The 17,098-nt window shown below is 48.5% G+C and overlaps 1 protein-coding gene across 2 annotated transcripts in view; it reads left to right on the forward strand.

Moving 5' to 3' along the window:
• LOC100343441 (olfactory receptor 6B2) overlaps nucleotides 1-17,098 on the forward strand; it is a 69,922-nt gene that overhangs the window by 36,006 nt on the left and 16,818 nt on the right. The window lies entirely within an intron of this gene.

Consider the following 17,098-nt stretch of genomic DNA (forward strand, 5'->3'; position numbering starts at 1 on the left):
TCTGGGGAGTGGGATGGCTGAGTCTTATGGGAGGGCTATATTTAGATTTCTGAGGTATCTCCAATCTGTCTTCCATAGTGGCTTTACCAGTTTGCATTGCCACCAACAGTGGATTAGGTGTGCCTTTTTCCCCACATCCTCACCAGCATCTATTGTTAGTTGATTTCTGTATGAAAGCCATTCTTACTGAGGTGAGGTGAAACCTCCTTGTGGTTTTGATCTGCATTTCCCTGAGGGCTAGTGATCCTGAACATTTTTTCATGTGTCTGTTGGCCATTTGGATTTCCTCCTAAGAAAAAATGTGTTTAAATCCTTGGCCCATCACTTAAGTGGGTTGCTTGTTTTGTTGTTGTTGAGTTTCTAAATATCTTTATATATTCTGGTTATTAATCCTTTATCAGTTGCATAGCGTGCAAATAACTTCTCCCATTCTCTCGGTTGCCTCTTCACTTTGCTGACTGTTGGTTTTGCAGTACAGAAGTTTCTCAATTTGATGTAATCCCAGTTGTTAATTTTGGCTTTGACTGCCTGTACCTCTGGGGTCTTTTCCAAGAAGTCTTTGCCTGTGCCAATGTCTTGCAGGGTTTCCCCAGTGTTCTCTAAAAATTTGATCATGTCAGGTAATAGATTTAGGTCTTTAATCCATGTTGAGTGGACTTTTGTGTAAGGTGTAAGGTAGGGGTCTTGCTTCATATTTCTGCATGTAGAAATCCAGTTTTCCCAGCACCATTTGGTGAAGAGACTGTCCATGCTGCAGGGATTAGTTTTAGCCCCTTGGTCAAATATAAGCTGGTTGTAGATGCCTGGATTGATTTCTGGTGTTTCTTTTCTGTTCCACTGGTCTATCCATCTGTTTTTGTACCAGTACCCTTCTATTTCCAAACCTGGGAAGTTTCCTGCTATTATTTCACTAAAAAGGCCTTATAATCCTTTCTCTCTCTCCATACCTTCAGGAACTCCTAGAACCTGAATGTTGTTTTTTTTTTTATAGTATCCTGTAGATTCCCTACAGTGTTTTTTTAGTTTTCTAATTTCCTCTTCTTGTCTTTGGTTTGACTGTATACTTCCCTGTGCTTTGTCTTCTAAGTCAAATATTCTCTCTTCTGCTTCACCAATTCTATTTTTAAGAATATCCACTGCATTTTTTATTTGTTCTATTGAATTTGTCATTTCATTTTGATCCCTCTGTAAGTTCTCACTTTCATGGGGGAAATTTTCTTTCATGTCCTGCGTGGATTTCAGTAGTTCATGCGTTTGCTTTTGATTACTTCTCTGTAATCTTATGATTAATTTTTTGAGTTCCATTTCTTCTATCTCCTTGTCTTTGCAATCTAGTACTGAAGCGTCTTGTTCTTTGGAGGCATCATGTTGTCTTCCTTATTCTTGTTTCTTGGATTGGTGTGTTTGTTGTTTGGCATTTGTGGAGATACCTGTTGGTTTCTTCTCCTTCTCCTCCTCCTCCTCCTCCTCCTCCTCCTCCTCCTCCTTCTCTCCCTCTCTCTCTTTGCTGTGGCATCTTTTATCATTGTACTATGTAGATAAGTGGACTATCTGTTTTCAATGAATCTCTAGAGGTTTGTAGTGGGTGTGGCTAGAGAGCTCTGTTCTCCAGGGTTAAAGGCGTGCCTAATATGACACACCCAGGTTTGGCGTGGTAAATCTCTCTCTCTCTCTTTAATCAGAGGGGAAGTATATTCTCCTCAGCTGAGCTCTTCTTGATGGAGACCAGCGCCTGAGCGCTAGCCCCAGGGGATATAATATTTGCTCTGTCCCAAGGACCACACCACGGATCTGTGCAGTCCTCAGTGTGAGTTCAGATTCCCCAGCGATGTCTCTCACCAGGTAGCCAGGAACCCCTGAGCTTGTGGAGTCTCCCACGGTGACTGCTCACAGTCCCGCCACACCGTGAGTCCTCCCACACACCCTCAGTTTTTTTCACAGTCCCAGTTCAGAGGCTTCACACAGTCACAAGCTCCTAGCCCCCTGTTATTTCTCCCCACCAGAGTCAGGAGTGTCTGCTCGGCTGGTTGCCAGTCACAGACACGAGCTGGAGCAGCTGTTACAAATCACCAAAATGGCACCCACTCCATTGGCTTGTCACAGTACACCTTTGTAAAGTGATCAGAGAGAGAGACATGTCCATTTTGTCTTTTTTTTCTCCTCTAGTTTGGCTGGTACACTTTCCCCCATGGAGCTTCAAGCCTCATTCCCTCTAGGCTCTTCCTGGTGCTTTTTTGCCAGTGGTTGGGCTGCTGTGGTCTGGTCTCACCTCACTTTCCAGCACTGGTGCCTAGGCTCTCGGTTGTTGGAGTCCCGAGCCATGGGCGCCCATGCCCTACACGTAGGTCCACCATGTCCCTCTGCCATTTTTCCCCTAACTCTTCCCTGAGACTGTACTCTCTTCACTTTTTTAAAAACTATCTTCTCCTGGGCTAGAGCAGTAAGCTCCCTCCCTACTCCACCATCTTGGAACCTCCCCTTTTTCTTTCCTTTGAAATATCTTGAATTTTCCTTTTTCATGTTCCTGATAAGTATATTCTTTAATTTCTAAGTATTTGGAGATTTTTCAGGTTTTTTCTGTTGCTGTATATGTAATTCCATTATAACTGAGATCATGCCTTGCATGATTTTAGTCTTTTAAATTTTACAACGCAGAGTACAGCCTACTGTGGTGAGTGTTTGCATAGTGTTGCACCCCCCAGCTTCCTGTCTTCCCCCACATGCACACCCACCATGATGCCATCTCCATGGGCTAAACAGATAGGGCCACCCAGTCTTGGACCTCCAGTCTCCAGAACTTAGAGCTAAATGATCTCTTCTCTTTATAAATGGTCCAGCCTTAGGGGCTGTGTTATGGCGCAGTGGGTTTACCCACTCCTGCACTGCTGCCATCCCTTATGTGTGAAGGTTCAACTCCAGCTGCTCCTCTGACCCAGCTCCCCACTAAGACACCTGGGAAGGCAGCAGGTGATGTCCCAAGTTCTTGGGCCCCTGCACCCACATGGGAGCCCCAGAAGGAGTTCCAGGCTCTTGACTTCAGCATGGCCTAGCCCCAGCAGTTTCAGCCATTTGGGGAGTGATCCAGAGGATGGACTCACACTCTCTCTCTCTCACTCTCTCTCTCTCTCTCTCTCCCTCTCCTTTTTCTGTAACTCTGCCTTTCAAATAAATAAATAAATAAATCTTTGAAACAGATACTTTAAAATTAAATTGCCCAGTCTTGGGTATTTTGTTAAAGTGACAGGCAATGGACCAATCCAGAATCCATCTGAGTGGATTCCATCTGCAGTGTCCCTGTTCTCAGGATGGTCACGTTCACTGAGCCAGTAGGCAGGACGTCAGGGTACCTTCTGAGGGACACATTTGATACACAACTGCTTTCCAGGGAACTTGGCTTGTTTGTAATTTTTATCTGTAGAGATATTTAAAAATTTTTACATAGTCAAATTTCTCTGTGGCTTGTGGAACCATAAGGAATTTTCCAATCTACTTTAAAATATCTCCCCTACTCCACGAATCAATTCATCCACATTTTCTGCCAATACTTTATGGATTTATTTCTGATTTTGGACAAGATTCTCATTGAAACAACAAATAAATCCAGTGGGTAATATTTCTATATTTATGTTCTCATCAACGGCAATAGGAAATTGCTCCAAATGCTTCAATTTTTCCATAAAATCTGTCCTGCAACTTCCCCACTGGGTCTTTGGCTGAGAAGCTCTGCCTGTGGTTGGCCTGACAGACCAGAGGCCTTGACTCTGTTTCAGCAGCATAATTTCTGGGGCAGCAAATTGACTTTTTGTTTTAAATAAAGCCAGCAACCTTGAACGTCTGGATGTGGGAGGAATTTTAAATTGAAGAACTGTTGCATTTCACAGTGGTAGCGTTTCACAGCACCAGAAAAAAAAATAAACGTTTTGAAATCTGAGTAGCTTTGTAGTTCCCTAAATATTTTGTCACATTTTATTTTCTTCAGCCTTAGCATGTTTTTATAAGGAAGTGGTGCCCAGGTGATGTTTTTCCACATGTTCATTTTTTGCATATTTAACACATAGGAATATTGTTTTTTACCTCCACAAGGAAATGTACTGGTCCCTGTTTTTCTTGAAAGATGAAACCCAAATTGTGTTTAATTTTCGCATTTTTTTGGAATAAACAGAGAATGGCCCCTTTCATCCTCACTACAGGAAAAGCTTCAGAGGCCCCGGCTGAGTCCCCGCTGCGCCTCCTGCAGAACTGGAAGCTGGCGGGGGACGGAGGCTCGGTGGCCCCAGTCCGGGTGGCCACTGCCCAGCATGCCGCATGCCTGTGCAGACCCGGTACCACTGGGCCTTAAATTCTTCCGAGCAACGGTAAATTCTGGATTTCGGGGGAATGTGCAGGTTATCACAGTTAACTGAGGAAAGTTGCAGCTACCGTGGCTCTGTTTCCTCTCACACTGGCCCCACATGCAATGCTGTGGCAGTGATTTTTTTCTTTCTTTACCAAGTCCAGGCTCCTACTTTTCCCTTTCTGGCTTTTCTCCAGTGTGTCTGGGTGGCCAGTGGTGCTCCTGCCCTGTGGGGCCATTGTTAAGTAAAATCAGTTTTTAAAAAAAATTTTTTTAACACAAGCAGTGCTGTCCGTGACAGCTGGCCTGACACCAGGGACAACTCAGGTGGGCAGCACACATGGTGTGGGTCCAGGGATGAAGGACAGCTGGCATCTGGGGTCGGGGATGTGGGGAGAGAGGGTTCACGCCACCCAGAGAGGTGCGGTTTTTACCTAGGAGCTGCCTCCATGGAGTCCTGCTTGGCGTCCTTGGGCTGAGCTTGCTGTGGAAACCTGAGAGTTTGCAGCGTTCATTATCACTCAGTTCGCTACATTTTGTTTTTCTAAGTCCCTAAAATGAGTGGTTGGGTCTATATTTCTTATCTTGAAGGGTTGCAGGACCCCCCCCCCCCACCCAGACATGGCTCTGTGCGGTCACGGGCGTGGGGTGATGCCCCTAGCACAGCTCTGCAATGTCACAGCATGGGCGACGCTGTGGTTTAGGCTGCTCTCCAGGTCCGTGAGTCCCCTTTATCCAAGGCACATCCGGAAACAGGGCTCTTTCTTTTTTTTTTTTTTTTAAAGATTTATTTATTTATTTGAAAGTAAGAGTTACACAGATAGAGAAGGAGAGGTTGGAGAGATAGAGGGGTCTTCTGTCCGCTGGTTCACTCCCCAAATGGCCGCAATGCCTGGAGCTGGGCCGATCCAAAGCCAGCAGCCAGGAGCCAGGAGCTTCTTCCAGGTCTCCCATGCAGGTGCAGGGGCCCAGGGACTTGGGCCATCTTCTACTGCTTTCCCAGGCCATAGCAGAGAGCTGGATCGGAAGTGGAGCAGCTGGGACTTGAACCAGTACCAATATGGGATGCCAACACTGCAGGCGGCAGCTTTACCAGCTACACCAAAAAGCACAGGCCCCAGAAACAGAGCTCTTAATCTTCAAAAGTCAGGAGTTTGCTCTCTTTTAGTAAATATCTTTAATTCTGTTGTAGATGACTGAACAAACTGGTTTTAAACATCATTGGTTTTCAAACTTAATAAGATTGCAACGTATGACCCATCCCACTCTCATTTCAGAGAGTTCTGTGAGCACGCAGACGCCCATGCGTTCCCTTGTAGAGGGTCTAAGCTTCTCCTGAGGAAGCATCTGTTACAAAGATTCGCATCAGCCTAGCTTTGGCCATAGCGTCCATTTGGGACTAGGCCAGAGGATGGAAGACCTCTGTCTCTTGCTCTCTTTCTCTCTGTAACTCTGCCTTTCAAATAAATTTTTAAAAAATATATAAAAAGCAAAAACATTCACATATCTAAAGTGAGCCTAGTGTTTTAAGGCTTTTGAAATGTGGTTGGTTGTTTTTTTGTTTGCAAGTTGCTCCATGGTTCCTACAGCTGTGCTGGCCATGTGAGATGGGCTTGTAACACTCCTACTTCTGTTCACAAGATGATGTGGACTTGTGATTCTGCTGGATGTGTTTTCTGGGTCTGTGGGGAGCAACTCAGACTAGACTAAGTTACTGGAATTAAGACTTATTCTATGCATCTGCTCTCCCACAATATGGCGCTGGGAGAGGAGTAAACAGCTTCTACACAGCTGCCTCCAGTTCAACCAATAAACTGTAGGACCTGCTCCTGATTGGAGGAGAGCAGCGTACTTGGTGTGTGGGTAGCAGAGTTGGGATTGGTGGAAGAGGACTATAAAGGAGGAGAGAGACAACATGCACCAGGAACATCTATCTGAAGGAACATCTGAGCAGCCCCTGAGAGAGCCGGCCGGCAGTGTGCCGCTCCCCCGCGGAAGTGGGGAAAGTGGCAGGGGGAACCGCCCTTCCACGGAGGTGGAAGGGATGGCAGCCAACCCAGGAAGAACCAGCAGCAAACCCGGGGAGGGCCGAGCAGACAAAAGAACAGCGCAGGGTTTAGTGTCGTTCCTCCGCGAAGAGGGGGAGCGACATGGGTCTAGAATTTTTCCTTCTGTAACATTTATAATTTCAGATTCAGTGTCTTTACTCTCTGCCTCATCATTCAACTTTCTAACTCCCTTTTGTATTGGCTCTGGTAAGTTGTATCATTTCGCATCTTAGTTTTCAGTTGGCATAAAGTTGTTGCCTTGCTAATACCCGTAGTGTGGTGTCCCCTTTCTGTTTGTAATGTTGATTATTGGTGCATTTCTCCCTTGCTGATCCACGCCACCATGTGCTCATCACTTTTATGAATTTTCACAAGTTAACTTGGTTGACCCTCAATATTAGGTGTTTTTTCCTATTTCATTAATTCCCACTCTTATCATTATTTCTTTCCTTCCAATTTCTGTGTGCTATATTTACTTTTCTAATAAATTCTTGAGAAAACTTTCATTAATTTTATTGAAAACACAGTTGTGATTCTTATAAAAATGTAACATTTTTCTGTGGTTGCCTTTAGCGTTTACATTATAATATACCTATAATGTGCCCAGGTATAATTGTTTTATCTAAATACATATCCTACTCAAGGTTTTATCAATTTTGTAAAACTCTAATCTATTTCCTCCTCAAATATTACTTCAAGCTCTGTCCTTCACTCCTACATTCAAATACTTTATATACACTTTTGTTAAGCTATATAACCATTTCTCCTACTACATTTTAAGATTTTTTATTCTTTCTTCATGCTTAGGTATGGTTATTTCCTTTCTATAAGTATTCCAGTTTACTTATTCTCTCTCCAGCTATATCAAATTTGTTGTTAAAGCCATCTACTGAATTCTTGATTGCAATTACTTTATTTTGATCAATAATCTTAATTACTCGAACATACTTCTAATTGTTTGAACAAACTAATCATACTTATTTTTAAAGTCCATGTCTGATATCTTCTGTGGATCTGTTTCTAATGTCAACTTTTCATCTTTGTTTTTATTGGTTTTATGAATGACTGGTTAGTGTGATGTCATAGAGGTTACTGTACTTTCAAAGGATGGACGATTTGTGGTTCTGGCTAATGAGGATTTATTTTTGCTCATGTCAGCATCCTGACAGAACTTCCTGAAACTGAGGTTTGGATCTGGGAGACAGAGTGAAGCCTTGTGAAACCTGGTCTACTTCTGGGACGCCACCTTTCAGCTTCTCCAAGTGTTAATTTTGTCCCCCAGCCCCATGAGTGTCCATCACTTGTCCACATCTCAGTATCCGCATTCATAGTTGGCACTTACCTCGAGGGAAAAGCCCCACACAGCTTAATCTCATCTGTCTTTGCTTCACATATCCCCATCTTAGTCCCTAAATCCTTGCTGCTCTAGTTGCTGTCTGGTGGTTTCAGTTGTAAAAGTGTTTTTACAATATTTCATATTTCAGAAACATAATTTATTTGGGCCAGCGCTGTGGTGTAGCCAGCATCCCATATAGGCACTGGGTCGTGTCCCAGCTGCTCCACTTCTGATCCAGCTCCCTGCTAATGCTCCTGGGAAAGCAGTGGAAGATGGTCCAAGTGCTTGGGCCCCTGTGCCCACATGGGAGACCTGGGAGAAGCTCCTGGCTCCTGGCTTCAGATCGGCACAGCTCCAGGTGTTGCAGCCATTTCGGGAGTGAACCAGTGGATGGAAGACCGATCTCTCTCTCTCTCTCCCCCTCTCTCTGTCTATAACTCTGCCTTTCAAATAAATAAATCTTTAAAAAAAGAAATTATAAGATCTGTAAGTGTAAACATATCAACAAGCATAACAAAGATAAATATAATAAATTAACTTATTCAGAGAAAATAGCTCTCAGAATGATAAGAAAAAAATTACATTTTAAAAATGCTTTTAACACATGAGACACATTTAAACAAAATGACACAGGAAGCTCATGAAGAAAAGACTGGACAATGATACAACCAGAATTCTGTTTATGGCAAAGGGGGACTATTTTATTTTTTTTAAAGATTTATTTATTTATTTGAAAGTCAAAGTTACAGAGAGAGAATGAAAGGCAGAGAGAGAGAGAGAGAGAGAGAGAGAGGTCTTCAATCTGCTGGTTCATTCCCCAATCAGCCACAACGGCCGGAGCTGCGCCAATCTGAAGCCAGGAGCCGGGAGCCAGGGGCCAGGAGCTTCTTTCCCAGGTCATATAATTTCTAATATTTTACTTTGATCTTTTTAAAACTTTTTCTTACTGAATTTTTATACAAATAATTGAATTTTTCCTCCTCTGTGTACTCTCAGCCCTTGTACATCCACTCCTAGTCTTCCATTAACTCACTTGGTAAACACACGTGTGAAGCTCATATTTTGTATTGGTGTTGAGTCAGTCAGAGTCTCATTTTTCGAGAATTTGAGCGCATTCGCCTGCTCTTCTCATTGGCCCTGTACCCTGCATTCACATTATCCAACATTTTAGAAATAGATTTGATTTGAAATAATAAACTCTGCATTACACTCTGGGTCAACAATCATGGGACTTAAAGTACATTTTTCTGCCTTATTTCACCCTGGTTTATTTTATCATTTGTCTTCCTCTTTTGAGAACCACTAATTTTTAAAACTAGATCCTGCACAGCCATTTTATGATGTATTTGAGAACCGAGATGTACAGAGACTGCCTTCTGCAGTCTGTGGCTACTCACAGGAGGCCAAGTGCTTCTGGCCTCATTTCCTGTGAACCACAGTGAGCCTGAGGGCCATGGTCTCTAATGCACCGTGATAAACTGGACACTCGCTGGTCTGGTTGCTCCCAAAGTGTCTCCCATGTTAACCACATGGCCAGAGCTCCGAGTCCCTTTCTGCTTCTTGCATCTGTCCACGCCGCTGCCCACACCACCTTCCACGGAAGCCGTCGTCTGTTTATCTTGATTGGCACTGTGTGGACAGCATTTGTTGATTGGCACGTGTTCATTACTACACAGGGCTTCTCCTTTCTGAAGAATTCTTTTTTGCTTTTCCAAATTATTGTGAATTTATTACATTTTACAAGCTATTGTTTTTATCATTTTTTTTACAGGCAGAGTTAGACAGTGAGAGAGAGCGAGAGAGAGAGAGAGAAAGTGTGGGGAGCAACTCGGACTAGACTAAGTTACTGGAATTAAGACTTATTCTATGCATCTGCTCTCCCACAATATGGCGCTGGGAGAGGAGTAAACAGCTTCTACACAGCTGCCTCCAGTTCGACCAATAACCTGCAGGAGCTGATCCTGCTCCTGATTGGAGGAGAGCAGCGTACTCGGCGTGTGGGTAGCAGAGTTGGGATTGGTGAAGAGGACTATAAAGGAGGAGAGAGACAACATGCACCAGGAACATCTAAGGGGAACATCCGGATAACATCTGAGCAGCCCCCGAGAGAGCCGGCCGGCAGTGTGCCGCTCCCCCGCGGAAGTGGGGAAAGTGGCAGGGGGAGCCGCCCCTCCACGGAGGTGGAGGGATCGGCAGCCAACCCGGGAAGGACCAGCAGCAAACCCGGGAAGGGCCGAGCAGACAAAAGAACAGCGCAGGGTTTAGTGTCGTTCCTCCACGAAGAGGGGGAGCGACAGAAAGGTCTTCCTTTTTCCGTTGGTTCACTCCCAAAGTAGCCACTACGGCTGGTGCGTTGTGGCTGGCACGCTGCGCCGATCCAGAGCCAGGTGCTTCCTCTTGGTCTCCCATGCGGGTGCAGGGCCCAAGCACCTGGGCCATCCTCCACTGCACTCCCGGGCCACAGCAGAGAGCTGGCCTGGAAGAGGAGCAACCGGGACAGAATCTGGCGCCTCGAGTGGGACTAGAACCCGGGATGCCGGCGCTGCAGGTGGAGGATTAGCCTAGTGATTTAATGGGATCTGGGTTGGGATAGGAAAGATAAAAGTGCCCGAACTTTAATTCGTGTAACAAATGGCACCCATGTCACTCAAGTATTTGGATATTTATTTTGAATGCTCATTAACTTTATAAATCTTATTCAATAAATTCCCTTTATTCAATTCAATAAAGGGAGAGGGAGGGAGGGAGGGAGGGAGAGAGAGAGAGAGAGAGAGAGAGAGAGAGAGAGAGAGAGAGAAAGGTCTTCCATTTGCTGGTTCACTCCCCAAATAGCCGCAATGGTTGGAGCTGCTCTGATCAGGAGCCAGGAGCTTCCTCCGGGTCTCCCATGTGGGTGCAGGGGCCCAAGTGCTTGGGCCATCTTCTACTGCTTTCCAGGCCATAGCAGAGAGCTGGATCAGAGGAGGAGCAGCTGGGACATGAAGCAGTGCCCATATGGGATGCCGGCACTGCAGGCAGAGGCTTTTACCCGCTATGCCACAGCGCGGGCCCCAGTCAAGGCACTGTCTTCAAATTCATATTCCAAAGAAAAAATGATAATTTATTTTCTCTTACACTGTACTGTGTAGCTACTAATGCACTCACTTGTTTACTTAAAGTCATTCTGATGCTGAGACGATGTCCATGTGCAGTGGTCAGGGTCTTGAGAGAGCCCAGTGCTGGCGACTCACGCCCTCGCAGTCTGAATGCGAATCCAGCGCGTCTGCGCCTGGATGGCTCACTGATGAGACACGAGCTCATTTCCCACTCCTGAAGCCGCACAGTCCCCTGGGCCCACCCGCACACTAAGGGCTGCCAACAGGCCCAAGCCACCGGCCTCATTAAGGAGTTTCTAACGAGCTCATCAAGTGTGAATGGGCTTTGGCCAAGGACAGGCCCCTGGAGAATCTGGACTCTGAGGCAGGAGCAGAGGGACGTCAGCCCAGAGCCTGGGGACCCGGGAGCCCTAATGAGCCGGGCCTGGCCTGCGCCCAGCTCCCCATCAGACCGAGGGTAATGAGCTTGGACTGGGGCCCGGCCTCCGGTGAGCCCGCTCGGCAGGCTGCGTCTTCCAAGGCACTCATGCTGCAAACCAGCTGAGCTCCAGGTCCCCACGCCCTTGCCGGCACGAGGGCTCCCGGCTGTCTCAGCCGTGAAACACACGGGGTCCTGCATCGCTCAGCGCCTCGCGAAACACCCGCAGCTTCAGTTACCAAATCCCCACGACCACATGAGGCCCAGGCTGGGATGTGACGGATGGGTACATTCCAGTCAATCAGCAAGGGGAAAGTATGAAAACGACGAACTACGAAAAAGAACAGTGACAGGGTTTCTTTCTTTTTTTTTTTTTACAACCAGAAGTTAGCATTTATTTTAAAAGTAACGGCATCTGGAACTGTCGAGTCCCTGAGGAAATCCTCATTCCCTCTGCAGTCCGGCTGGCGGCACAGCCCCTGTCCGGGGCCTGAGCGGAGCCTGGGTCTCGGCCCTCACTTGGTGCAGTTGCGATGAGCGAGGCCACGGCGGGTCGTCTGGGAAAGTTTCCTGTGTCAGACTCGCTGCTTAGAAAGACCAAGGGTTACCCCAACACCCCTTCCTGTCCACAGTGCGGCCGGGTCGCCGCCGTCGCTGGCCACAAGATCGCCCTCTGCTGGAGGGCCGTGGCCATTGCCGCCATCCGGTTAGGGTCGGCACCAGGGCGTCCCAGAGCCCCGCTCTGCTCCCTTCCTCTAGCCAAGACGTCACCCTCTTGGACCCCAACTTCTGGTTCCACTGAGATGCAACAGAAAGGCAGAAAGAACTAAGTGCCTTCCACGCGCCAGCCCTGCGCCACCTGCTGGGACGTCGTGCACGAATAAGTGCGCTTTTCTCTCTCTTTTTTTTTTTTTTTTTTTTGACAGGCAGAGTGGACAGTGAGAGAGAGAGACAGAGAGAAAGGTCTTCCTTTGCCGTTGGTTCACCCTCCAATGGCCGCCGCAGCCAGCGCGCTGCGGCCGGCGCACCGCGCTGATCCGATGGCAGGAGCCAGGTGCTTCTCCTGGTCTCCCATTAGGTGCAGGGCCCAAGCACCTGGGCCATCCTCCACTGCACTCCCGGGCCACAGCAGAGAGCTGGCCTGGAAGAGGGGCAACCGGGACAGAATCCGGCGCCCCGACCGGGACTAGAACCCGGTGTGCCGGCGCCGCTAGGCGGAGGATTAGCCTAGTGAGCCGCGGCGCCGGCCTGCGCTTTTCTCTTCTAAGCCTCTGTTGTTTGGGGTTCTCGTCCGTCACAGCTAGCTAATCCTGAATAAGACAGGTGTCCTCCCAGCTCTTTCCTTTCCGGCTTCGCATGTGTGTGGCTGAGGGTCGATGTTTGGCGTTGGAGAAGCCATCTGGATGCTGCCAGTCAAACACACCGAGTAGAAGCAGAGCTCTGGGGAGTGGCAGGAGGTGGCTGAGGACGCCTGGCCCTTGGCGCCCTCAGAGCAGCCACGCTCTTACCAACCTGGGCCGCTGTGCAGCCAGCAAGGCCACTGCCACCTAAACTGCTTTTAGTAAAATATGTCTTACCCTGTGCCAAGGGTGACCCAAGTAATTCAGAAATGTTAATTAAAACGGAATTGTTGGGGGCTGGCACTGGGGCGTAGCAGGTAAAGCCATTACCTGCAGCGCCGGCATCCCATATAGGCACTGGGTCAAGTCCTGGCTGCTCCACTTCTGATCCAACTTCCTGCTAATGTGCCTGGGAAAGCAGTAGAAGATGCCCAAGCACTTGGGCCCCTGCACCCACGTGGGAGACCTGGAAGAAGCTCGTGGCTCCTGGCTTCAGATCGGCGCAGCTCCAGCCATTGCGGCCAATTGGGGGGTGAACCAGCAAATGGAAGACCTCTCTCTCTCTCCTTCTCCTTCTTCTCTCTCTGTGTAACTCTGACTTTCGAGTAAATCAATAAATCTTTAAAAAAAAAAAACCTTGTTAGTGGAAGAACAGAACAAACTGTAGACTTCCAAACCAGACGTGTATAAATATATTCACACCAGTGGAGTTTGGGGTCATAAAATAATTTCTCGTGGCCAAAGTTATAATCCTACGTCACAAATGGGGAAAAATAAATTCCAGATGGAGTCTCTTAAAATCATAGAAAATACTATAAAAGAAAATGTTCTTGATCTTGGAATGCAGAAACTGTCCTGTAAAAGCACAGTGCTGGCGTGGGCATTGTGGCACCATGGGTCAAGGCACAGGCTGGGACACCCACGTTCCTCATCAGAGTGCCTGGGTCCAAGTCTCACCTCCATGTGCGGTCCAGGTTCCCATGAACGCGTGTGCTAGGAGGCAACAGGTAACAGCTGAAGTGCTTGGATCCCTGCCGTCTATGTGGTTTGATTTCCTGGCTTGGCCTTGCCTGACCCCAGATGTGGGTATTTGGGAAATGAACCAGTGGATGGAGGATTTCCTTTCAAGGAAATAAAAATAAACATTTAAAAGTGCAAAGCTGCTGGTGCTGCGGCTCACTAGGCTAATCCTCCGCCTTGCGGTGCTGGCACACCGGGTTCTAGTCCCGGTCAGGGCGCCGGATTCTGTCCCGGTTGCCCCTCTTCCAGGCCAGCTCTCTGCTGTGGCCCGGGAGTGCAGTGGAGGATGGCCCAAGTGCTTGGGCCCTGCACCCCATGGGAGACCAGGAGAAGCACCTGGCTCCTGCCATCGGATCAGTGCAGTGCGCTGGCCGTAGCGTAGCGCACCGACTGCGGTGGCCATTGGAGGGTGAACCAACGGCAAAGGAAGACCTTTCTCTCTGTCTCTCTCTCTCACTGTCCACTCTGCCTGTCAAAAAAAAAAAAAAAAAAAGTGCAAAGCTTCGAAGCAATAAAGGAAAACCTTAAGCTTCTCTATAATGGAGGATACTGTAGATCAAGTTGATAAACATAAAACCTAGGAATAATATCTTTAACATGCAAAACAAATCAAGAATAATTATTCAAAGTATATGGAGTGTTCGTACAAACCGGTGAGAAAAGAATGACGCCCTCTGGGAACGCACAAAGAATGGAAGCAGGCATAACACAGGCGACAACGCGGGCGAGCAACCACAGCGTATTTTAAACTTCAGCGACAAACGCTGGCATTGCGACACGAGCGAAGCGTTAGGCTAACTGCCCAGCCTCAGCGAGGTCTCCGCTCTCGGTGACCCGACAGAGAAGGCTCGTGAGCTACGCTTCGTCCGTAGGCTTTAAGCGTTGAACCAACAGTGTCCAGTGTTGATAGAGTTGCATCTTCAAGCACCCCAGACCTCTCAGAATGGACATTCCCGCAGCAAATCTCCTCTCCCACGCCTGACCCCTCTCGTGCTTCAAGTCCCGAGTCCGGGATTCCCGTTCTTCCCGGTTTTCCTTTCCCTTGCTGCGCACTGAGCCATCTGCGGCGATCCTGCGCCATGGAGCCAGCTCAGGATCGCGGTCAGCAGCGTGGGGTCCTTCAGGGCCTCGGGACACGAGTGCGTCGCAGGGGAGCTGCAGTCCGCGCAGGCTCCTCACGGTGCGTCCAGGAACTTCGTGGATCCTCTCCCGGGACGGTCGCATCTGTAGTCTGTTTACACGCTGTGCACACACAGACTTTGTGTGGCGGAGGCGGAGGCAGAGCCCAGCGAGAGGGGCGTCCGGCCTCAGCGTTCGCCTCTGCAGGGCTGAGTGGGGGCGAGGGCGGGGGCAGTTGCGCAGCCCTCGGGTTTTGCCTCGTTTCCATAAATAGCGACACGCGCTGGTGTAAGAGCAGGGCACCTCCCGCGTCGCTCATTCATCTGTGCAGTCGCTGCCCATCATCATCATTCATCTGTGCAGACAGTCGCTGCCCATCCTTCCAGACTGCGTCTCCGTGCCTCAGACGCGCAGTTTCTGCTCACGCAGCCTCACGTGGCTGAGTCTCGGTGGGAATTCTGCTTCCATCGTCCTCGGGTTCCCGGTGGACTGTGAGGAGGGTCTGTCCGCCCCAGAGCAGCGCCCTCGGCAGGACACTGAGGAAACAAACAGCTAAACCAGCCACAAAGAACCCCGAGAACGCTCCCCCTCCAGGGTCACCTCGACCTAAGATGTCGATTTACCCACCACCAACAGCGAAACACAGAGAACCCGCACAGGACAGTCCACACACAGAAATAAAGAAGTCAGCGGAAATTGGCCTTGTGGGCTTACATGATGGAACTCTTGGACAAACACGTGCAGCCAGTCATCACAAACATGTTCAAAGACCGAAAGAGAAACGCCTCAAAGAATTCCAGTCCACTCTGACAGTGGTATCTGACCAAGTAGAAAATATAAGGGGATAGAAATCGTATGTACTATGTTATTACACCATATGTAACACACAACACGGGTAATGCATTCTATAGCCATGGACATGCGTATCTCTGCAACTGGAAACTCTAGAGATGAGAGTGACACTACCCAAAGTGAAAAAATTCCCTCAAGGAACAGCTGCAGAAGACAGAAGCAGCAAACCTGAGGATCCGTCAACGGCTGTTTTCCAGTCAAGGAACAGAAAGAAAAGAGAATGGTTAAAAGGGAACAGAGCTCCTGTGACCTATGGGGCACCATTGAGCATACGAGCACACACATGACTGGAGTCCCAGAAGGAGAGGAGAGAAAGAGGCAGGGAATGATTTAAAGAAATAGTCACGGAAAATTCCCAACGTGGGGGAAGTACTTGCATGCACATACAAGAAGTCCAGTGATCAGATTTGAGGACCCCAAGGGGGTCCACACCTAAGCGCATCACAGTAAAGCCTTCGAGAGCCCAAGGCAGCAGGAGAAGATTGAGAGCAGCCGGGTGAAAAGAATCCACCTCACAGCAGCTCACTGATTAGACGATCAGCTGACTTTCCATCAAAAACAATGAGGTCTTGGGGCCGGCACTGTGGTGTAGTGGGTTAAGCATCCGCCTGTGGCTCCTGTATCCCATGTGGGCGCCAGTTCAAGTCCCAGCTGCTCCACTTCCAACCCAACTCTCTACTGTGGCCTGGGAAGGCGGTGGAGGATGGCGTGGGGGACCTGAGGGAGCTCCTGGCTCCTGGCGTCAGGTCAGCCCAGCTTCAGACGTGGCCATTTGGAAAGTGACCCAGACAGAAGACCTCTCTCTGTGTATCTCCCCCCTCTCTCTGTAACTATGCCTCTCAAGTAAATAAATAATTCTTTAAAAAGATAAATAAACAGTGAGGCTGGAAAGTACTGGAATAGCAAATTCACACTGCTGAAAGGAAAAGTTGTTGACCAAGAAGTCTATATACAGAAAAAAATGGCCATCAAGAAATGAAGAATAGGGTTGGCATTTGGTGCAGCCGTTAAGACACTGCTTGGGCAGGCCACACCCCACATCTGAGTGCCAGGATCCACGCCCCCGCTCCACTCCCAGTCCCAGGCTCCTGCCAATGCACACTTGGCGAGGCAGAGGTGGAGGCTCAGTGGCTGGGTCCCCGCCACACACAGGGGGACCTGGATGGAGCTCCTGGCTGCTGGCTCTGACCTGGCCCAGCCCTGGCCCTTGCAGGCAATAGGAGAGTGAACCAGTAGAATGGAAATCTCTCTCTCTCTCTCTCTCTCTCTCTCTCTCTCTCTCTGCTTTTCAAATAAAATAAAATTCAGAAAAAGGAAGAGAGGTGGGCATTTAAGATGCCAGCTGAGACTCCCTGGCCCTTACTGGAGCGCCTGGGCTCACGCGTTCCCAGCTTCCCGCCCCTGCAGCTCCCGTGAGGCAGCGGCAATGGCTCAAGCAGCTGCACCTGACAGCACGGGGGGGGGGACCTGTGTGGGCGCCCCAGCCCTTGCTGTGGGGCCAGTGTGGGCATTTGGAAGGTGAATGGATGCAGGCTGT

This window comes from Oryctolagus cuniculus, chromosome 3 (assembly GCF_964237555.1).
Source record: "Oryctolagus cuniculus chromosome 3, mOryCun1.1, whole genome shotgun sequence".
Taxonomy (NCBI): domain Eukaryota; kingdom Metazoa; phylum Chordata; class Mammalia; order Lagomorpha; family Leporidae; genus Oryctolagus; species Oryctolagus cuniculus.